A 24,690-nucleotide genomic window follows, 5' to 3' on the forward strand; every position below is an offset into this window, starting at 1 on the left:
AATGCAATCCCTATCAAGCTACCAATAGCATATTTCAGAGAACTAGAACAAATAATTTCATAATTTGTATGGAAATACAAAAAACCTCGATTAGCCAAAGCAATCTTGAGAAAGAAGAATGGAACTGGAGGAATCAACCTTCCTGACTTCAAGCTCTACTACAAAGGTACAGTCATCAAGACAGTATGGTACTGGCACAAAGACAGAAATACAGATCAATGGAACAAAATAGAAAGCCTAGAGATAAATCCACACACCTATGGACACCTTATCTTTGACAAAGGAGGCAAGAATATACAATGGAGAAAAGACAATCTCTTTAACAAGCGGTGCTGGGAAAACTGGTCAACCACTTGTGAAGGAATGAAACTAGAACACATTCTAACACCACACACAAAAATAAACTCAAAATGGATTAAAGATCTAAATGTAAGACAGAAATTATAAAACTCATAGAAGAAAACATAGGCAAAACACTCTCTGACATAAATCACAGCAGGATCCTCTATGACCCACCTTCTAGAGTAATGGAAATAAAAGCAAAAATAAACAAATGGGACCTAATTAAAGTTTTGCACAACAAAGGAAACTATAAGCAAGGTGAAAAGACAGCCTTCAGGATGGGAGAGAATAATGGCAAATGAAGCAACTGACAAAGAATTAATCTCAAAAATATACAAAACAGCTCATGCAGCTCAATACCAGAAAAATAAACAACCGAAAGAAGGCAATGGCACCCCACTCCAGTATTTTTGCCTGGAAAATCCCATGGATGGAGGAGCCTGGTAGGCTGCAGTCCATGGGGTCCCAAAGAGTGGGACACAACTGAGCGACTTCACTTTCACATTTCACTTTCATGCATTGGAGAAGGAAAGGGCAACCCACTCCAGTGTTCTTGCCTGGAGAATTCCAGGGACGGGGGAGCCTGGAGGGTTGCCGTCTCTGGGGTTGCACAGAGTCGGACACGACTGAAGTGACTTAGCAGCAGCAGTAGCAATCAAAAAATGGACCGAAGAACTAAACCGATACTTCTCCAAAGGAGACATACAGATGGCTAACAAACACATGAAAAGATGCTCAACAGCATTCATTATCAGAGAAATGCCAATCAAAACCACAATGAGGTACCATCTCTCGCCAGTCAGAATGGCTGCTATCTAAAAGTCTATAAACAATAAATGCTGGAGAGGGTGTGAAGAAAAGGGAACCCTCTTACACTGCTGGTGGGAATGCAAACTAGTACAGCCACTATGGAGAACAGTGTGGAGATTCCTTAAAAAACTGGAAATAGAACTGCCATACGAGCCAGCAATCCCACTGCTGGGCATACACACCGAGGAAACTAGAGTTGAAAGAGACAGTGTACCCCAATGTTCATTGCAGCACTGTTTACAATAGCTAGGACATGGAAGCAACCTAGATGTCCATCGGTAGATGAATGGATAAGAAAGCTGTGGTACATACACACAAGGGAATATTACTCAGCTACTCTTGCTCAGTCGTGTCCGACTCTTTGCGACCCCATGGACTGTAGCCTACCAGGCTCCTCCGTCTGTGGGATTTTCCAAGCAAGAATACTGGAGTGGGGTGCCGTTTTCTTCTCCAGGGGATCTTCCCCACCCAGGGACTGAAACCGGGTCTCTGGCATTGTAGGCAGATGCTTTACTGTCTGAGCCACCAGGGGAGTCCAATTAAAAAGAATGCATTTGAATCAGTTCTAATGAGGTGGATGAAACTGGAGCCTATTATACGGAGTGAAGTAAGTCAGAAAGAAAAACACCACTACAGTATATTAACACATATATATGGAATTTAGAAAGATGATAACGATGACCCTATATGTGAGACAGCAAAAGAGACACAGATGTAAGGAACAGACTTTTGGACTCTGTGGGAGAAGGCGAGGGTGGGATGATTTGAGAGAATAGCACTGAAACATGTCTATTACCATATGTGAAACAGATCGCCAGTCCAGGTGTGAAGGATGAGACAGGGCACTCAGAATTGGTACACTGGGATAACCCTGAGGGATGGGATGGGGAGGGAGGTGGGATGGGGGTTCAGGGTGGGGAACACACATACATCCATGGCTGATTCATGTCAATGTATGGCAAAACCACCTCAATATTGTAAAGTAATCAGCCTCCAATTAAAATAAATAATTTTTTAAAAGTCCTATTAACTTACATTATAAAATCAGCAATGCTTTCTTTTAAATTCATATTATTCAGAATAACATATTAAGAGATGTTTTCTTTTAATTTTCTGTTTGCTTTTCCATTGGTGTTGGCTCCTAACTTTTTGGCTTTTGGCTTTAAATCTCTTAGCTCTTCAGTCTCTTGGTCAAGCCCTTAATAACTTTAAACTTTAAAGATTTTTAAGAGTAGAATCTATCTCATCCTAAATGCGTCCAGCTATTCCATTTTCCTATTGTATTTCCATATTTTTAAATTTAAAAATTTATAGTTTATTACTTGATAATGAAAGATAATACACAGGTTCAATTTTTATATCAAATGCTGTGTGTTTTTTTAAAGATAATGAAGGTTTCTTTAATCTTTATTGGTGATTCTAATATAAAAATACTGATGATGCTTAGGTATAATTTTCCTTAAAAGAAGGATATAACTGTCTATTTTCAAGTACAGTATGTCTGTTACTTTCCATAATTTCACTAAATAAATGATTTAGTTGGTATAGGAGACACTGAAAGATAGGGAATGACTCTTTTAAAACGTCAGAGAGGTTTAACATTTTCTGACTCTTTCTCAGATTAGTCTAAATGACAGATACACTTTAAAACAGGCTTCCAGGTTTCCAAGCAAACACACCCAAATATATTAATTAACATATCGTAGCTGTAGACTGTTTTCAAATGCTATACTTATACTGCTTATGATGTCACACAGATAATTTTGATTCAGGTTGAATGTGTCAACAGGAAAACATAAAAATTCTAAGCAAACTAATTTTGAGACTCAAGTGATTCCACTGCCAGAAATGCTAGTTAAACCAAACACTGGTGCAGCCAAAGAACATCAAGGAACACCACTGTTTTCAAGATTGTGGTTTCCTCGTATAAGGGACCTATTCTGCTCAGGTTTGGATGCGGCACAAGGGGGCTTTTTAAAAGCAAGGTATATTTCAATTTTTAAAAAAAATCTCAGTACAGCTGAGTGAATGTAAAGATGCTCTCAGATACATTCTTCAGTCTCTACAAATATGTCTGCTTCTTGCCACCTTGTTGCCTCACCTAAAACTTCCTTATTTTTGCATATCAAATACTCTAATGGGATATGGTCCCTTATGCATGGCTCCAGTTTGGGTCTAAAATTCTTTTCCCTTCTAGTGAAGAATGTTGTTGTTTTTTCAATTGCTAAGTCATGTCCGGCTCTTTTGTGACCGCATGGATTGTTGCCCGCCAGGCTCCTCTGCCCATGGGATTTCCCAGGTAAGAATAGTGGAGCAGGTTGCCATTTCTTTTTCCAGGGGATCTCCCAACCCAGGGATCAGATGTGCATCTCCTGCACTGGCAGGCAGAGTCTTTACTGCTGAGTCACCCGGGAAGCCCCTAGTGAAGCAGAGGTCTCCTGAAAATTCTGCAGGAACAGACTGTCATCATACTAAGTATCTTTCCTCTAAACCACTCTGACCACTGCTGACTGAGCTTACCAGGCAGACCATTCATAAAGGTGGGGTATGTTCCTTCTTGTGGCACTGACAAGTTATCAATAGTATTTTAACATAAAACTTCAGGGCAATTTGTACAAATTCTCTTCTCTATGAAATGATTTCATTTTCACACATTAAGGCTGATTATAAAATCCTTAGTCCAAAGCAATATATGCCAACAGTAAAACTAATAAAAGTATTAATATTATTATTTTATGGGTATATACTACCTCACTGAACATCTATATTCTGAGAAATCTAAGTTTAGTCATAAGCAGCCACATTAAAAAGTAAAAATGGAAGTAAGTTATCTTCATTCACCATTTTCAAAATAATGCAATGGCTACAATGCAAATTTTCAAGCCAGAAAGACCTAGGCTTGAAATCTAACTCTGTGGCAGTCTGTTTAAAGCATGCACACTTGGAGAAGTTCTTGGCAGTAATATAACAGTTATCAACCTCATTATTTAATTAAAATATTAGTTAGGCTTCTCTCCTAGGAAGCTTCTGGATTCTAAAAATTCTATTTACTGCATGTTTTTCTATATCTACCATTCATGGAATATGCCTAAAAGTACTCCCAAATTGCGGTGTCCTCTTTGACACATTTGAAATTCTTAGTGAAAGTTGTTGTCAAGCTGGAGTTCAACATCCAGCCAAACTAACTTTCAAATCTGAAAGCAGAATAAGTAATATATTTCAGATACTGAAAAGCTCAGAAAACTCAGCTTTATGCATCCTTTCTTTTAAAAGTACTGAGGGATGTAAAGGCGATAAAAAGTTTCTCTCTTGAACTCGACATATATCCAGCTGGTAACTTGACATTTACAATTGGATGTTGAATAGGCATTTAAAAATAAGTAAGTCCAAAACAGAATTCACTTCAACTCTAAATCTGCTGTCCCCACAATCTTCTACATTACGGTTCCCCTGGTTTAAAACCTTGAAGCTAATTTTGACTTCTTCATCTTGCACCCAGGTGTATTCTGTCAGCAAAGCCTAATGGTTCAACTTTTAAACTATATCCAGAATCTGACCATTTCTCATTAATTACCCTGCCAGTTATAGTCCCAACCACAGTATGTCTTCTGTGGTTTTTTGCAGCAGTCTCCATGTTTCCATCCTCTTCTCCTACTGTCTAGTCTGTACCACTTTATTTTTCCTCAACATGTACCTTTTTAGAAAGTCAGTGAGGTCAAAACTATTCCTGTACGAATACTACACGTGATTTGCCTTCTTAAGTCACACTCTCTGGTGAGTGTAAAGAGTTTTCTTGAGGCTATATTATGCCAGTGAATATACTGAATGCCAGGCATTAAAGACACGTGTAACAATATAAGACAATGACATTGTCTTTCTTTGGGGGAAAATGCAGTTATTTTCATAAAAATACATTATGTGTTTAACATGTTTTCTTGTTATTTTAAAATAAGTTAAATACTTAACAGTTTTAAATTTCTCTTTGTCATCCCATGGACTATAGCCCGCCAGGCTTCTCTATCCATGGACTTTTCCAGGCAAGAATACTTGAATGGGTAGCCATTCACTTCTCCAGGGGATCCTCCCAACCCAGGGATCAAACTTGGGTCTCCTGCATTGCAGGCAGATTCTTTACTGTCTGAATTACCAGGGGAGCCCAATAAGGTAAATATTTAGAGGTATAACCAATGTAAAGCTCTTTGGGAGTCTTCAACAATACTTTAAGATTACAAAAGCACTGAAGCCACTGGCTAATGGCTTCTCTATACAGCAACCAGAGTGATCCTTTTAAAACTCAAGTCATACAGGACTACCCTGTGGTCCAATGGTTAAGAATGCTCTTCCAATGCAGGGTATGTGGGTTTGATCTTTGGTCAGGGAACTAAGATCCCATGTGCCACAGAACAACAAAGTCTGTGTGCCTCAACTACTGAGCACTTGCACTCTAGAACCTGCACACCACAACCAGAGAGAAGCCCACGAATTCCAACCAAGATCCCGCAAGCTGCAAGGAAGATGTGACACAATCAAATAAATAAATACATATAATAAATAAGTGAAATAAAACTCAAGTCATAGTTTGACCCTCAGTTGCTCAGAACCCTCTAATGGCCCCTCACTGCACTCACAGGAGAGGAGGACACACACTCCATGAGCCCACAGCCTCCTCTCCTAATAGCTACTACTTTCCCCAGTGCCTTCCATCCACACTGGCTTCCTTGCTGTTGGCCCATCAGGCCAAGGATACGCTTTTGTGTTTGCTGTTCCGTTTCCTGGCTCTCTCTCTCCTCAGATATGGGTGGCTCCCTCCCTTCCTCCAGGTCTCTGCCTTATGAGCCATCGTTTTATTGTTTCTCTTTCCAGATATTTAAATACTTGTGAATATTTCCCTGTTCTTCTATGGCAGTACTACCCCTTATCTTTGCCACACAGATATTTGTTTACCCTACCACATCTGTTACAGAGTATGTTAAGAAAGATAGTGTCTGGTCTTTAATTTCCTCAATGGAGAGCAGATTAGCTGGTGGTTTGCACCCAGTATGGTCTTCAAAACACATGGCTGATCTCAAGGGATTATCTGTCTATACCTTCAGGCAAGAACATACTCAACGCAGGACAGAGAGCCCCAACTCTGTTCAGTTTTTAAACAAAGACACAGCCTCTATGAAAATTTGTGGCAAGTCTGATGACTTGGTGTCAGCAAATTCTTTTTAAATTCTTATGGTGAAAGTTAAGCTTCTATCTCTTTTCAAAAGAGATATACAATCACTCTTTAGGTTCAACTGAAGATCCCTTTATACCACTGGAAGTAATTATTTAATTTCTCCTTGTATTCCTCATTTTGGCTGAAATATCCCAGGTCCTTTCATTTTTTCCACATAGATATCGCTTTTCCAATCTTCTAATCCTCTTTGTGATGGTCTTTTGACTCTTTTCCAAGTTTTTCATCTTCCTATTTGTGTAGTCCTAAATTGTAATATTAATAATGTGGTATCAAAAGAATCCTAGAGTCTAGTTTTATTGTAACCCATTGTATGTTTTTAATATATACTAATACATTGCCTTATAAATGAAAAAGTGTGTCAAATCTGTTTGTGTAATATAACTTCCAACCTCCTCCCAAAAAGAAATTAATATTCCTGATACAATGCTTAATTAAATTATTCTAATAAACTTTAATGACATTAAGATATTCTGGGAGATTAGTTACCAACCCAAGCAGTTGATAAATTGTCAACCACGAGTTTAGTAGCCTTTAACCAAATATTATTTTTTTTTCTGATGTTGAATCTAACACTTTTCTAACCATTCTCTTTTCCTATAAAATATCCCTACAAAGAGCAAATCTTTGAATCAGCCTACTAGAGAGCGTTTTTAAAAAAATACCAGTGATAAGTCATTAACCAAGAGTTTAGTAGCCTTTAACCAAATACTACTTTCTTTTGATGTTGAATCTAACACTTCTCTAACCATTCTCTTTTCCTATAAAATGTCCCTAGGAAGAGCAAAGCTTTGAATTAGCCTACTAGAGAGCTTTAAAAAAAAAAACAAAAAACACCAGGGAATCTATTGCAATTCTTCGATACATGCTAACAACAAAATTATCTTTTTTTTTTTTTAATGCAGGCTTCAGTAAACTTACTCTACAGAGGGAAAGTGAAAGTGAAAGTCCCGTTGCTCAGCCCTGTCTGACTCTTTGCCACCCCCATGGACTGTAGCCTACCAGGCTCCTCTGTTCACGGAATTCTCCAGGTCAGAGTACTGGAGTGGGTAGCCGTTCCCTTCTCCAGGAGATCTTCCTAACCCAGGGATTGAACCCAGGTCTCCCACATTGCAGGCAGATTCTTTACCATCTGAGCCACCAGGGAAGCTTTACAGATAGAGAGGTAGTAAATATTTAGGCCTTATATATCACATCTGGTCTATGTTACATATTCTTTAAAATTTCTTTAAACAACCCTCCAAAAATGTAAAAACCAATCTCAGCAAGCAGGCCATACAAAAACAGGTTGCAGACTCAAGCTACACGGCCCATAGTTTGCTGATTTTTGTTGTCAGGGTTCTTGGAGGTCCCATGGAGATGTACTCATTGTAAAACAGCAGCCACTGGATCAAGGAACTTCATGGCATGTACACTACTGAGATCCCTTGCTTCTCTTCCTGAGCCTGGAGTATTTTTTTGCTGATCTACAGCAATTTTATCTCTTGAATGTCAAAGTCTGGTGGCTACCTGAAAGGACTCTTGTTCCACTGGGTTTACAATGATTTACTATCTGAATTGAGAGCTTGGAGAGCAGTCTGGACCATAAGAATTGGTTAAACTTGGGGTTGGAGTTAAAGAACTCCTCCCCAAGATGAGATCAGAGAGGTATTTTGATATTTGAGTGACGTAAAGGACTCCCAAGAGATGGAGTCAAATGTAGAATCCAAAGTTTCCATGCCATATTTTAAATTTGAGAATTTCAATGACCAGTGTTTTGAATTTGACACATTCCACAGCCAAATCTCTGTTATAATACTAAGGAAAACAAAAGCCCTTCAAAAGGAAGCTTAGGATGAACAAGTATGCATTTTTAGGGGGGAAAAAGTATCTAAAACTTGGAAGTGAGGAAAAAAGAGGGCAGATATCCTTTTATTATTATACTGCAGAACTGTTTAACTGGCCTACCCATGAATAATTTAGGGAAATATATTTTGTTTGACTTGCTAATTACTACTAATTACATCCCAGACTTGTAGATTTTTGTTCGGTAGAAAAGAAAACCCAAAACATATGTTTTTTTACTGCCCTGAAGGACATTACCTAGTTTTGTATCTAACCTAGTAATGTTATTCTAACATTCCTTTTTCAAACAGTTCCTGGAATGCTCTTTAAACTAAATGCTTTGCCATCTTATCAGCTCCCTCAATAAGGAGTTGAATAAATCTTTGACAGGTTCATTCTATATTCATCAAGGCATGTTTAACTTTTTAAAAATTATCCCTTGACAACATTCACAGAAGTCTTGTGTTTTCTTACAGTGGGTTTGTTTGTGTATGTTTGCACTTGTATTCACATTCGTCTAACAGTTAAAACACTGTATGCGGGAATTGGTTCAGAGGTTGTTTTGTATATTTGCCTGTTCCTATAGTTATTTACAGTGATCTGTTTTTTTGTTTGTTTGTTTATTTTGTGGTCAGTGAATTCTTTGGCCACTTACTACAACTATACATTTTCCCTTGCTTTGAATATCTCTAAGAATGAAGGTTAAGTGGTCAGAGTTTGTCCTTTTTTCCCCTAGAAAAACACCTCCTTAAATAGATTCATGTTGAAATAAAGGGAGAAGGGGAAATCTGCTTGGGTGATTTCATAAGGCTGTGTAGTAAAGAGTAAAGGGAAATTTCTGTCAGGAATTGGTCTGACAGTGGATTAAAAGAATAGTTCAAATAGATAAAAAAAAGATAGAATCTACAATTTAAGAAGACAGCCCCTCTCTCACTCTCCTGGGCAAAAAGAGTAGTGCCTGAAAGAATGTTAGCCAAGGAAAGGTGTTTTACTTTTAAAAGTGCCTTTCCCTCTTTCCAGAGGGAAATTAACAAGACTGTAAAGACTAAAATGAATTCACATATCCCAAGCAGGAGGCAATAAACATATATACCTAGAATAAGGAAACACAAAAAATATTCACCACTATCTTACAACAAAAAGAAGAAAAATGCACAAAAAGGAAGTTTGGAGGTAATGGGTGGAATTGTCAGTAAGGATGAGGAACTAAAACCTATGCAAATAGCTTTCTGGTCACCCTTCAACAGCTCTTTCTATATTTCTCAATCAGAATGTTTAATTCAAAGAGATTTAGCAAGCTTTATAGTACTCTGCACTGAATTACATAAAATTCAAAGTTCAATTGATATTCCTGATAATGAGTACTCAGGACAAATTTAACTATTTTCTTAAATTTCACTAAAAGACAGTTAAAAGTCTTAGCCCCAATTTTATTCGAGATTGGGAGATCATGAAAAAATTATACCTCAATTATACCATAGTGTTAAACACAGAGACACCAGATAACCCAGCAATTCCACCTCTACACAGATCTACCTAACAGAAATCAAAACATGTATCCACACAAAAACTTGTATGAGTGTTCATAGGAGCCTTACTCCTCACAGCCTCAAAGTGGAAGCAACATGAATGAATGCCCATTAATTGAAGAATGGAAAAAGAAAATATGGTATACCCCTATAATGGAATATTATTTGGTAATTAAAAGGAATGTTGTACTGATACAGGCTACAACTCAGATGAATCTTAAATATATGCTAAGTGAAAGAAGCCAGTCACAAAAGATTATATATAACATGATATCATTTACTGAAATTTCTACAAGCAAATCTATAGAGACTGAGGATAGACAGCTGCCTAGAGCTTGGGAGAAGAAATGGAGATATGTTGGGGAGTGATAGTTTATGGGTACAGACTTTTTGGGGAGGTGATGAAAATGTTCTAAGACAGACTATGGTAATGGTTGTACAATTCTGTAAGTATTCTAAAAACCACTGAATTATATACTTAAAAATAATAAGTGTTATAGAAGGTGGGTTATATCTCAATAAAGCTGTTAAAATGTACTTTAGTTCCTGCATGACTGACCTGTTCTCTGATAGGATGCTTGTATAACTGGAAGTTACTAACTTCTTTGTATTTGTCTCATGAAAGTGAAACTGAAATTGTTAGTCACTCAGTCATGTCCAACTCTTTGCGACCCCATGGACTGTAGTCCGCAAAACTCCTCTGCCCATGGAATTCTCTAGGCAAGAATACTGGAGTAGACTGCCATTCCTTTCTCCAGGAGATCTATCTTCCCAGCCTAGGGCTCGAACCTGGGTTTCTCACATTGCTGGCAGATTCTTTACCGTCTGAGCCACCAGGGAAGCCATGGTCAGATCATTTTTGTTGTTGTTGCTGAGAATTATGTTTTATTTGGCATATAAAACTGAGAACACAGCATCTCAGACAGTTCTGAGAGACAGCTCCCCAGATCATTATTTACACTAAAAATTTATGTCTTTGTACATATGTTCAGCAACATTGAATTATAATTAGTGCCAGTTTATTTAATGGTTGTTGTTTGTACTCCTATAGCAATGTGAAACCATGAAATGTCATATTTCTCTGATACATTCTAATATGAACTGTGATTATATCATTTTTAAATGGCAGTATAAACTAATTAAAGACAATATGAAGACTTAGGACTAATAATTAATTAATGAACAACCTTTGGCAAATAATATATGATAGTTTTAACCTATGTATAATATCTATACATAAATATAATTTGTTCTTTATAACATTTAAATAATAATACTATGATTATAACATGCTTTGTAAAATTTATTTTATCTTAAGAACTGAAGTGTAACACTTTAAATACTGTCATCCACCATTGTTTAGCTTATGTGATTTACATGATAAATAATACACTGAAATAAAATTAACTGTTTTTAATTAGCTTAATAGAATAGGTAACTGGTAACTCAGAAAAAACTTTTCCCAATATGAAGATGTAAAATTATTTATTTACCATATATTCTACCTAATTGACAAAAGATATTTTTTCCTCACTCAAACCAAATGTGTTCTTTCAGAAGGGGCAATTAGCTTTCCTGCTTTGGGGCTGCTTTTTGAAATTTCAAAATCATAAATAACTAAAAGCAAACAAGCAGAACAATAAGAGATTCCTGGACTCTAAAGAAATTAAAATTCTGAGATTTCTTAAACACTTTCTTAATTGTAGTTAATAAGCCAGTGACCCATATGGCCTTCTCTTAGCACTGGGCATCTGTATTCTTATCTGACAACATTTAAAAATGTTGGTTTAACATTGTTTCTAATTTGGAGCAATAAAAAAGGAGCAATTTTTTGGTAATATTCAAAACATGCTTGAGACACATTAGCTAGCCTCTGCTGCTGCTGCTACTAAGTTGCTTCAGTCGTGTCTGACTCTGTGCGTCTGACTCTGTGCGACCCCATAGACGGCAGCCCACCAGGCTCCCCCATCCCTGGGATTCTCCAGGCAGGAACACTGGAGTGGGTTGCCATTTCCTTCTCCAATGCATGAAAGTGAAAACTGAAAGTGAAGTCGCTCAGTCGTGTCCGACTCTTCGCGACCCCATGGACTGCAGCCTACCAGGCTCCTCGGTCCATGGGATTTTTCAGGCAAGGGTACTGGAGTGGGGTGCCATTGCCTTCTCCTAGACAGCCTCTAGATAACACCAAAGGTGTGCTCCCTCTCCTATAATCCAGGATGTGGTACTCAAAAGTAAAAGAGATGCTGGAAATAATTAGTTTTAATTGATTTGCTCCTTAAATTCCTTAATTAGGGCAACAGTAGGCTGTTCTGTTTATTGCAGTCACATTATGGGGAGAGCTGTTAAGTAAACAAGTTAAATAAAATGTTATTAATGTGATTATGTTATTAGATACCCTTTCAGGATAAGTAAAATCATCTTCAAGTTCAGGTACAAGGGCTGACTGGAAGTTACTGACAACAGATTTATTTCAAAGACTTTGTCTCTAAATTTTAAATATACACATCTTAATTAGAGATGACTGTGGCATTTATCTTTAGCTGTTGTTTGTAGATTCCTTGGGATGTGGAATCCTAATTTCAAACACCAAGTCTGTAAGTAGACATACTTTTACTTCTTCCTTTCCAATCTTTATGTCCTCAATTTTTTTCATCCTTATTGTACTGGCTAGTCTCCTACAAAATACAGTATAATGCTAAAGGGGGAGAAGACTTGTCTCTGGAAACCAGCTAAAGAGCTAATCAGTTAACTGTCAACTGTTAGGCAAAAATCCAATGACCTTGAACCCACATTTTTTATCTAGCCTAACAATAATATCTAACCATCCACTATGCTTATAAAATGTCCCAGGTCAGGACGAATTTTTAAACTACTTCTGACCTACCCGAAGTCTTTTACATGGAAGACTAAAATAAAACTGTAACACAGATTCAAAAATGAGTTGTCCAAAAAGTGTTTTCTAACAGTTTCTTCAGTCTACTAGTTATCCATTACCATCTCCACAGGATTAACTTTACTTTTGCCCTAATGGCATGCAGTTAGTCTGTCCATCTTGCAGTTCATTCATTTATTCATTCAACAAATATTTAGTGATCCTTTGCGAGCGTATTAGTTGCTATTCTAAATACTGGTGATATAGAAATGAACACAACAAAACAAATAGAAGTCTAGTATATTTTATGTTTGGTTTATTTCTTTTTTCTCAAGGTACAATCCTATACTTTCCTTAAGTGAATATCAGTGCTCAGTTTTGACTGTTTCCTTCATTTTTATTTTATTTTGCCAAGCTCATTTCCAACTCTTGCTTCAACACTACATTATGCACCATGGGGCCACATACAGAAATATAAGATACACGTTATACCATCAGCTCCTTAGATAAAATGCTTAAACACTCAACAAAGATCCAAACCCTAGATACACCCCTAGTGCTAGCTCCTCAACTTTCACCATTTTCTGGTTACAGGGATCTACATAGCTGTGCATTAACTAGAAAGGTATTTTTGTGCGCCATATATAGTATTTCCTAACTTTGCTGATGTGAAATTATCCTGGACCTTGCTAATTTCAGGGCACATAATATAAATTAGCTTGAAGGTGTTTTCCTAATGAAGCTATTCTCACAGTTATTTTTAAAAATCAAGGTGTTATTAGCTAAATGACCCCCAAAATATTTTTCCAGAAGCTGGATTTACAGGTTATACCATTCCTATTTAAAAAAAGATATTTGAATCTGTTTCTAATTTTAATACATTCCTAAGGTATTCGAGAAAGAGTAGTTAGTAATTTGTATTGATTACTGGACCCATGAGTTTTCATCTATTTAGCTTATGCAGTGCCTTTTATTTAGGATTTGTTTTGATGTTCTGGCTTCATGTTTTATATAATACTCCAAATTTCCAATGACATATATAAATATTTCTGTGTACATATGTCACGACCCTATTAAGAAGAGTAACTTATAATTGCACTCTTAAATTTCATTTCTAGAATTTAAAATAACAGAAAGGGATATACTGTAAGATGGCAGGTTAGAAACTTTAGTGCAAAATGTATCATTAAGTGTTTATTCCACAACTGTTTCTTGAGCAGCTCTGTTCCAGTCACTGCGCAGGTGCTGTGGATACAGAAATGAACAAGACCAATATGGCCAAATGGCCTCTGCCCTCATGGGACTTTCAGTGCAGCTCTAAAAATCAAACAAAGAGAAAAGATGTGGAAAACAAAGATATTTCTGAAGTCTTGATGGGAAAGGAGAGGGGGAAAGAATAATATGGTTAAAATAAAAGCTGAAAGAAGATGAGTTGTGGTGGAGGAAGGAGCATGCAAAGGCTGTGTGTGTATGTGCTCAGTGGTGTCCAACTCTTTGCAACCCCATGGACTACAGCCCACCAGCACCCTCTGTCCACGGAATTCTCCAGGCAAGAACACTGGAGTGGGTCGCTATTCCTTCTCCAGGGGATCTTCTTGACCCAGGGATCAAACCCTCAGTTTTTGTGTCTCCTGCACTGGCAGGTGGATTCTTTACCACTAGAGCCACCTGGGAAGCCCACAGCCTCCAAATGCCAAAAGAAGCCAATATATCAAGAAGTCAAGCTCCTCTAACCCCAAAAGCTCTGAGATTCCATGTCAGAAGCCCAGGCGTATGATCCCTATGGAACCAGAGCATGGAAACAAACACGAAAAAGCTAAGAGTGACTTCAGAAGTCCCACCCCCACTACCAAATATCTACTTGTTGTGAGTTAAGATTTCTTTGATAGGGAATACAGTCTTTCATAATAATAAACAACTGCCATGAAATGCAAATGCTCTAATAAAGACAAACTAATTTATACTCATTAAAACTGAACAATCACAAGAATGAATGGTTAGTATCAGAGCCTTCCCAGCATAACAGAAGTTAGTAAATAAAAGATGTTGCACATTTAAAGTTTGGGGAGGGTTTCCCATCCCTGAAACAAGAGAATGCAGGTAGAGGCAGGTCTGGAAGATAACTTAATGAATGTAATAATGTTGCCAAGATGAAACTGGTACAAGTGGAAGATATATTTTTACAAATACATTTGAGCTTAAGAGCCAATGAAATATGATTTCTTATAAAGGAAAAATGTGTATGTATACACTGTTCTTCATGTCTTTTAGTTTCACATGGCTCATTTGTGATTTTCAAACATAATCTAGAATCACGTCCCTCCATTTGCTCTCAATAGGGGGGCAATCTTGTCCCTGTCAAACACTTGGTCTGCTGTGTGCTATGCTTAGTTGCTCAGTTGTGTACAACTCTTTGTGACCCCAAGGAGCGTAGCCCATTAGGCTCCTGTGTCTGTGGGGATTCTCCAGGCAAGAATACTGTAGTGGGTTACTGGGTCTGCAGGGCAGAGTAAAAGAACCTTCAGGTTGTAGCCTGCCAACAGGCCACAGTACCTAAGTGGGTAGACAGTATCTGTGGCATTACAATGTATCTAAAAATATGTATCTCTGGAAGGAGGGTAGGCATGAACTAAAGGTTGAGAAATGCTTCCCTAAGAGCTTCATTACTCTCTCTTGCGCTTCTAGCCTTTGGGCAGTGTTTGAGTTCAGCCAAAATAACTTTCCTCCTTGCTCTTCCTTCCCACCCATCTCCAGTAAGGACAGAGCTTTCATTCTTCTGAGTTCTTTAAAGAATCTATAGTTCTCCTGGATGCCTTTGACCTCAAATACCCAGTCATCTGGAACACTTTCAGTTGTTTCCCTAAGCTTTATAACAGTTTTCTTAAAACTGGTTCTTGAATTTTGCCTTTTTCTGTTTTCTTAACTGTATTCGTTTTCTGAATATTACCATGTCTCTACTGACTTCCATTCACAGACTATAGAATCATATTCTAAAAGGACAATCGATCTAACACCAGAAAAGGATTTTAAATTCACTCCCTAAACTTGTAACAGTGCGTTACACTTTTAAGTAGGTAGCCCAGGCTATTTTTTTATTTCATGCCTGATATTGGAAAAGAGTTCAGGTATTCTCTACCTTTTAATACGTTTAGGAGTTTTTCACTATATATGCCAAACTATCTGCTTTACATAAAGCTCTGAGATTACCCTCTTGCTCTTCTGTGACTGTGCTGAGAGCGAATGGGCGTATGTTATTATTCTAGGCATTCGAGGCCACACTAGTTTCCTCTCTTGCCCATCTTGACTCCACAGTCTCTTTCCTATTTCTATAACCCAGGAATGACCCATATCTAGCAGACTTATTATTAATAATAAATAATGGTATTTGTTATTATTGTCTTAGGGTGCTATAGTGTGATATATATATATACATACATACATACACACACACACAGACATATATAGAGAGAGAATATAGCATAGTATAGTAATATTATAGTGTTTCACTTCTTTTACCTGTTCCTTTAAAATTTTTCCACCTCTGATATTTGTGGTGAGACTATCTGGGTCTTTTCCCCACGCTAATTCTCTCATTATTCTCTCATAATTCTAACAGAAGCAGAAGATATTAAGAGGTGGCAAGAATACACAGAAGAACTGTACAAAAAAGATCTTCATGACTCAGATAATCGTGATTGTGTGATCACTCACCTAGAGTCAGATATCCTGGAATGTGAAGTCAAGTGGGCCTTAGGAAGCATCACTGTGAACAAAGCTAGTGGAAGTGATGGAATTCCAGTTGAGCTATTTCAAATCCTGAAAGATGATGCTGTGAAAGTGCTGCACTCAATATGCCAGCAAATTCGGAAAACTCAGCAGTGGCCACAGGACTGGAAAAGGTCAGTTTTCATTCCAATCCCAAAGAAATGCAGTGCCAAAGAAGGCTCAAACTACCTCACAATTGCACTCATCTCACACGCTAGTAAAGTAATGGTCAAATTCTCCAAGCCAGGCTTCAGCAATACGTGCACCATGAACTTCCAGATGCTCAAGCTGGTTTTAGAAAAGGCAGAGGAACCAGATATCAACATCTGCTGGATCATCAAAAAAGCAAGAGAGTTCCAGAAAAACATCTATTTCTGCTTTATTGACTGTGCCAAAGCCTTCGACTGTCTGGATCACAATAAACTGTGGAAAATTCTGAAAGAGGTGGGAATACTAGACCATCTGACCTGCCTCTTGAGAATCCTGTGTGCAGGTCAGGAAGCAACAGTTAGAACTGGACATGGAACAACAGACTGGTTCCAAATAGGAAAAGGAGTATGTCAAGGCTGTATATTGTCACCTTGCTTATTTAACTTCTATGTAGAGTACATCATGAGAAACGCTGGGCTGGAAGAAGCACAAGCTGGAATCAAGATTGCCGGGAGAAATATCAGTAACCTCAGATATGCAGATGACACCACCCTTATGGCAGAAAGTGAAGAAGAACTAAAGAGCCTCTTGATGAAAGTGAAAGAGGAGAGTGAAAAAGTTGGCTTAAAGCTCAACATTCAGAAAACTAAGATCATGGCATCCGGTCCCATCACTTCATGGCAAATAGAAGGGGAAATGGTGGAAAGATGGCTGACTTTATTTTTCTGGGCTCCAAAATCACTGCAGATGGTGACTGCAGCCATGAAATTAAAAGACGTTTACTTCTTGGAAGAAAAGTTATGACCAACCTAGATAGCATATTCAAAAGCAGAGACATTACTTTGCCGACTAAGGTCCGTCTAGTCAAGGCTATGGTTTTTCCTGTGGTCATGTATGGATATGAGAGCTGGACTGTGAAGAAGGCTGAGCGCCGAAGAACTGATACTTTTGAACTGTGGTGTTGGAGAAGACTCTTGAGAGTCCGTTGGACTGCAAGGAGATCCAACCAGTCCATTCTGAAGGAGATCAGTCCTGGGATTTCTTTGGAAGGAATGATGCTAAACCTGAAACTCCAGTACTTTGGCCACCTTATGTGAAGAGTTGACTCATTGGAAAAGACTTTGATGCTGGGAGGGATTGGGGGCAGGAGGAGAAGGGGATGACAGAGGATGAGATGGCTGGATGGCATCACTGACTCGACGGATGTGAATCTGTGTGAACTCTGGGAGTTGGTGACGGGCAGGGAGGCCTGGCGTGCTGCGATTCATGGGGTCGCAAAGAGTCGGACATGACTGAGCGACTGAACTGAACTGAACTGGTCATTTTTACAGTAGTCATGTATGGATATGAGAGCTGACCTATAAAGAAAGCTGATTGCCAAAGAACTGATGCTTTTGAACTGTGGTGTTGGAGAAGATTCTTGAGAGTCCCTTGGACTGCAAGGAGATTCACCAGTCCATGCTAAAGTAGATTAGTCCTGGGTGTTCATTGGAAGGACTGATGTTGAAGCTGAAACTCCCAATACTTTGGCCACCTGATGAGAAGAGCTGACTCTTTTGCAAAGACCCTGATGCTGGGAAAGATTGAGGGCAGGAGGAGAAGGGGACGACAGAGGATGAGATAGTTGGATGGCATCACCAACTCAATGGACATGAGTTTGGGTAAACTCCGGGAGTAGGTAATGGACAGGGAGGCCTGGTGTGCTGCGGTTCATGGGGTCGCAAAGAGTTGAGTGACTGGTTTGTTCTCTCATGAAAGTAAATTTGATTGTATCCTCCATACTGTGCCATGATTAGTCCTATTTTCAACCAAAGGGTTTGAAATCCTCCTTGCTTATTATCTCAACATTCTCTCTAAGGCAGGTACAGGTATACCTGTTTTTTGAAAGTTTCCTTAACATCACTTCACTTTTATGAAAGACCTATAGTGGTGCCTGTTTTGACTAACTGAAAGAAATCCAAAACGGATTTTTGCGCTTATGAAAAAGAGAGGCAAAAAGCAAAGCTAGTGTTCAGCACTGGTTTTGCCTCAAGCAGAAATACAGAGGCAGGGAACACCCAGGGCAGCAGGGACAGTGGTGCCACCAAGCTCCTTCCCAGGAACTAGACTCAGCATCTCCACATCAAGCCCCATAACTTGGAACAGTATCTGTGAGCATCTGTGCTTTATCTCCATGTATTCTGTGCATCGGTTAGTAAGATGTGTCCTAAGATAACTGTTCCTTCCCTCTATGCTATTTCAGCTTACATAAATTTTCAGAGGAACTCTGCTTGCAGATCATGGGGGAAACCTGCATTTCTTTCCCATAGGTAAATTATAATCCTAATTAAAGAAATCCATCGGGGTCATTACCCCATCTAAAATGCCAAACTACTCAAATACTATTGATATACTCAATACATTTACAACCTAATGAGGTTACTATACCACCACAGCAGCAATTGATCAATGAAACATAGCTATCTTACCTGGTACCTAATGGCCAAGGCTTTGAAGAACTGTGGCCTTCCAGTAAATGTAATGCCAGTTAAAGAAGTGAAGAAGGCTGGGATGAACAAGTCTCAGAATAAAGAGGAGGGTACCACTACTCATGTAACAGAGACAAATAACTTGGGTGTGTTTCCTAATTATTCTGAGGATCTCTCTCTGAATATCTGACTCATCTTTCATGCAGGAAATTGAAACTATGAGCACCGAAGAATTGATGCTTTTGAACTGTGGTGTTGGAGAAAACTCTTGAGAGTCCCTTGAACTGCAAGGAGATCCAACTAGTCCATCCTAAAGGAGATCAGCCCTGGGTGTTCTTTGGAAGGACTGATGCTGAAGCTGAAACTCCAATACTTTGGCAACCTCACATGAAGAGTTGACTCATTGGAAAAGACCCTGATGCTGGGAGGGATTGGGGGCAGGACGAGAAGGGGACGACAGAGGATGAGATGGCTGGATGGCATCACCGACTTGATGGACATGAGTTTAGGTGGACTCCGGGAGTTGGTGATGGGCAGGGAGGCCTGGTGTGCTGTGATTCATGGGGTTGCAAAGAGTTAGACACAACTGAGCGACTGAACTGAACTGATGTTTTATTTGAAGCAAAGCATATAAAGAAATAGAAAAACGTCCCTGTCTTCAAAGAGTTTACAGTTTTGTAGGTTATTACCTAGACAAATAACCTTAAAAAATGTAAAAATCATTAGGGGGGATATGTTATCTGAATTATAAGTAAACTGACAAATGATTAAAAATGGAAGGTCTATGGCTCACCTAGGAGGTATCATTTAGGTTGGGCCTGGTGGCTCAGAGGGTAAAGTGTCTGCCTACAATGCGGGAGACCTGGGTTCAATCCCTGGGTCGGGAAGATCCCCTAGAGAAGGAAATGGCAACCCATTCCAGTACTCTGGCCTGGAAAATCCCATGGACGGAGAAGCCTGATATGCTACAGTCCATGGAGTTGCAAAGAGTCGGACACGACTGAGCAACTTCACTTTCACTTTTCACTTTAAGTAGATGTAGAACATCAGCTGGTAGAGACTCGGCGAAGGGTGAGGTATGTGGTGGGGAGATACTAGGATTGCCATGGTGCTCTGAGCAATAAGCAAGGCTGAGATATCAGCCTCTGAGATATCATCAGATATCATCAGCCTCTGAGATATCATCAGATATCATCAGCCTCTGAGATATCATCAGCCTCTGAGATATCCAGAGGCAGAAAACAGGATAGTGCATTTGCCAAGATATACAAATTCCATCCCATTGAAAGATGGCTATTAATATTCTAAAAAATGTGCAGAGTAGGGCAAAGGAAAAACTACATAAGGTGAGTAAATGTTTATAAGTCAAGACTACAAAGACAAGGATGTGATTCAAAAGTTAAAGATGCTAAAAAGCAGATAAGGCCTTTATATAAAAGAGTGAGTCAACGACAGTGCTGACTAAATGCTATATGCATGTAAAATATACAAATGTAAAGTTAAGCAGAAATTTCCATCAGTGGTAGAATACAGTAATTCTTACCATTTATTATGCACCTACTAGGTGACAGGACCACATTTTGTCCCACTGTGCTAAGTCGCTTCAGTCGTGTCTGACTCTGTGATCCTATGGACTGTAGCCCACCAGACTCTTCTGTCCATGGGATTCTCCAGGCAAGAATACAAGAGTGGGTGGCCATGCCCTCCTCCAGGGGATCTTCCTGTCCCAGGGATCAAACTCACTTCTCTTACGTCTCCTGCCTTGGCAGGCAGATTCTTTACCACTGGTGCCATCTGGGAAGTCCTTTGTCCCATCACTTCATGGCAAATAGAAGGGGAAAAAGTAGAGGTAATGACAGATTTTATTTTCTTGGGCTCCAAAATTACTGTGAATGGTGACTGCAACCATGAAATTAAAGGATGCTTGCTCCTTGGAAGGAAAGCTATGACAAATGTAGACAGTGTATTAACAAGTTAAGACATCACTTTGCCAATAAAGGTCCATATACTCAAAGCTATGGTTTTTCCATTAGTAATGTATGGATGTGAGAGTTAAACCATAAAGAATTCTGAGCGTCAAAGAATTGATTCTTTCAAACTATGGTGCTGGAGAAGACTCTTGAGTCTCCTGGACAGCAAAGAGATCAAACCAGTCAATTCCAAAGGAAATCAACCCCGAATAGTCATTGGAAAGACTGATGCTTAAGCTGAAGATCCAATACTTCAGCCACCTGATGCAAAGAGCTGACTCACTGGAAAAGACCCTGATGTTGGGAAAGATTGAGGGCAGGAGAAGGGGGTGGCAGAGGATGAGATGGTTGGATGGCATTACTGACTCAATGGACATGAGTTTCCGCAAACTCCAGGAGATACTGAAGGACAGGGAAGCCTGGTGTGCTGCGTCCATGGGATGGCAGAGAGTCGGACACGACTTAGTGACTGAAGACACAACACACAGGTTTCAGGAGCTGTCCTTTGTAAGCATTGTTACATTGAATGCACACATGATCCAGCTAGGTAGGCTTTACTTATAAGAAAGCTGTGGCTCAGAGAAGCTCAATAATGTGAATTAGTTGGCACTTGTTCTATGCAGTAGAGCCAGAATCTGTACCAGCTTTTCCTATCTTGAGGCCATGCCCTTTACCCCATACCAGTCTACAATGATTCATATTTTAAGAGACATTAAGTGAATTAACAATACCTGCATCAGGATACATCAGGATATACCTCCTTGGTTACAATATGCTTTCATGAGTATTCTGGGCCTGGAGACATAGCCAGCACTCCAGGGATTGAGTATAAAGTATTTGGGAGTGTGTTGCAGCTCACGAGGGCATCATTATCATGTGAATGAGGATGGCTGATGAGCCGGAGTGAAATGTTCATTAGGTTAAGCTCTAAATCAGTCATTTAATAGACAGCAGTGGCAAGAAGAGGGGTTTGGGAAACAGATGGCCCTGATTCCAAATGTGAATTCTGCTATATACCAGAAAACCCTGAACAGGTGACCTGACTTCCTTAATCCCCCATTTCTTCATACAGTCCTTATGGTAAGTTAACAATAAATGTATTTAGAAAAAAAAAAAGAGAGAGAGAGAGGCAGCTTTGAATAACAAAAAAGTAAATCATTAAGACTAGAGGATTTGGATATATGTATTTGTGTAACAGATTCACTTTGCTGTATACCTGAAACTAAAACAACACTGTAAATCAATTATACCCCAATATAAATTTTAAAAAAAGAAAAGACAACTAGAGGCTTGGCTTCATTCAGACATTAACTCAGCTGTAGGGTCTTGGATAAGTCACACACTCTGAGCCTCTCTCTTCTGTGATGTGTGAATGGCCATCTGCCTTAAGGGTTTGTTGTCAGATTTTGAGGTCACGCATGTCAGGCATCTAGTGCAGCCTGTATTACAGTAATGCTCCATACTAGATTATTAACACCACACTTGGCAAAATAAGTGTGTATTTCCACTCTATTTCTTTTTCAAACTTGGGTTTTACTATGAAGTTATGGGTGACTACAACTTAAGTACAGACTATTAAGAGTCATTAACAAATTGGTAAAAATTAGATACTTTTTACACTTTTCAAAACACATTTCCTGAAGTGCCTAGTCCATCTGAGAAATAAGAGATTAGTACTGTTAACAAAGGCTTTGATCATTTTATTACTAAGAAAGTTGTTAACATGCTTGCTATCTCTGATACTGCTGGTGGGTGAGTGGGCCTTATCTGTGGTCAAATCTGTTATGTGAACCATGAAAAGCATCCATCCTTGCAAAGCTGCTCCCCACCTCTCCCTCAAAAGCAAACAAACAATCTGACCTAAAGAGAGTATTTGATCACTTCAAAGTAAAGCCAGTCTGGGTTAGGTCCATGGTCTTCCCTATCTAAGCAAGTCACAAGAAGGCAAATATCACAGATTGGAGCTGTAGACACTTAATCTGTTACACATGTCCACAGGTTTATGAATCTGAGCAAATTTTGTAAAGTATGGCTTACCTTTGGGGTTTACACAAATCATTTAAAAATAGAATGTAAAGAAAAATAAAAACTATAAAGCTGACGGCTGAGGTGATGGTACCCTACTGTGCCAAGAGCGTTAAGGCCAGTTGCCTACATCTCTCATCTGGACGGCATTTTAATAACTTGTCCATGAAGAAGCCTCCAGTATGCCTTAGGAAACCACTATATAGCTGTCCGGAAATGTGACCGTTGGCTAAGGCTACATTTTTTACACGATTGAGAGCTTGTAAGAAATGTGTGACTAAAATAAGCCTTGCCATTTCCTTTACCTGTTCCTCCCCCATAAGTCTGCGTGAAATAGTCATTCAAATCTCCCTCTGCCCAACGCTGCTGGCACTCACACGGTTTGATGGGGGCTTATTTTTTACTTTAAGGTGGATAGGGACTTGAAAGTGTTTCCTAACCGGTTTGCTGCGAGTTTAAAATGCTTAAAAAGAATTCGAAAGTGAAGTTTGGCCTTAACCCTTTGAAATATCTGTCCTGGGACGTGGGCTAGGTGTCCGTGGCACCCAAAGCTAGGTAGAGAGCAAGGTTTTGAAGGGACTAGAATCCGATGTATACCGTGGGTGGGGGAGGGAAGAACTGGCAGAGGGAGAGAAGAAAAGAATTAGCTTCTACAGAGCACATCCTAAGGTCGCTGAGTTGCTGACTCCATCCCTCGCCGTGTCGTCGCCGAGAACCAGCTGGAAAGGGAAAGACCAGCGAGCCTGGGTTTGTGTCGAAAGCAGCGGTCTTGGTCTCAATCGCCGGCCTAGACACCTGGTTTCTGGGGCCCGCGAGATCCGGCGAAACCCTCTCTCCCCTCCGGTCCTGCTGGGGAGCAGGCATCGCGCTCTCGTTCCCTTCGGAGACCTAATTCCTCTCTCTCCCCAAAGTGCCAACTTCAGGGGCTCGGGGGTGGTGAGGGAAGAGCAGACCAGTAGGTAAAGACCCTGAGGTCTAAGGGAGGTTTAAGGTTGAAAAGAACGACGACCTCCCCCTGCGTGGCCCCGTTTTCTCCCGGCCCCCCAGCCCCATCCCCCCAAGTCCGCAGAACCTGCCGCGCTGCGCTTGGCGCCAGGCTGGGGTCTCTCCCCCGACGCTGGGCTGCCGCGGAATGGGTGGGGTAAGGATTGGCGGGTCCCCGAGCTCCGGCAGCGGATGGCTCCAGGGACCACACGCCGGGCAGGAGCCCACAGTCCGCCCGCCCGAGAGCCGGGGGAAGGCAGGGACGCGAACGAGGCGGGGCGAGTCGTGGCTCCAGCACACCTAGAGGACCGAGCCCGCGGTCCTCGGCGGGCCGTCCCTCCCCATCGCATCCCATCCCATCCCTCGGCGGTCCCCGCCCTTACCTCTGGGCGCGAGGCTGCCGGCGGCGAACGGTGCTGGGGAGCGGCGAGCCGTCTCCCGCCTGGGCTCAGCGGCGGCCAGCGGCAGCGGGGTCGCCCGCCGGGCGGCTGCTCATGGCTCGTCGCGCCCCGAAGCCCTGCGGCCGCGGCCACGGCGGCGCCTTCCTCCTAGTCCTCTTCGCGGGCTCCGAGCCGGGACGCAGCTAACGCCCCAGCCCCGCAGCCCTCCTCCCCTCCGCCTCCCCGGCCGCGGACGGAGCCGCCTCCAGCGCCGCCCCGCGAGCGGCCCGGCCGGCGGCAGCCAGCGCCGCCCAGCGCCCGGCCCCGGGGTCGCCGCGCCGCCCGCCCGC

At 40.5% G+C, this 24,690-nt stretch overlaps 1 protein-coding gene across 1 annotated transcript in view; it reads right to left on the reverse strand.

Moving 5' to 3' along the window:
• LRRC8C (leucine rich repeat containing 8 VRAC subunit C) overlaps positions 1-24,388 on the reverse strand; it is an 80,863-nt gene extending 56,475 nt beyond the window's left edge. The window contains exon 1 of the mRNA XM_052637538.1: positions 24,344-24,388. The gene's annotated coding sequence lies outside the window, so the exon portion shown is untranslated. The remainder of the gene's footprint in view (positions 1-24,343) is intronic.
• Between the last annotated feature and the right edge of the window lie 302 nt (positions 24,389-24,690).

Source organism: Budorcas taxicolor, chromosome 3, assembly GCF_023091745.1.
Source record: "Budorcas taxicolor isolate Tak-1 chromosome 3, Takin1.1, whole genome shotgun sequence".
NCBI lineage: Eukaryota > Metazoa > Chordata > Mammalia > Artiodactyla > Bovidae > Budorcas > Budorcas taxicolor.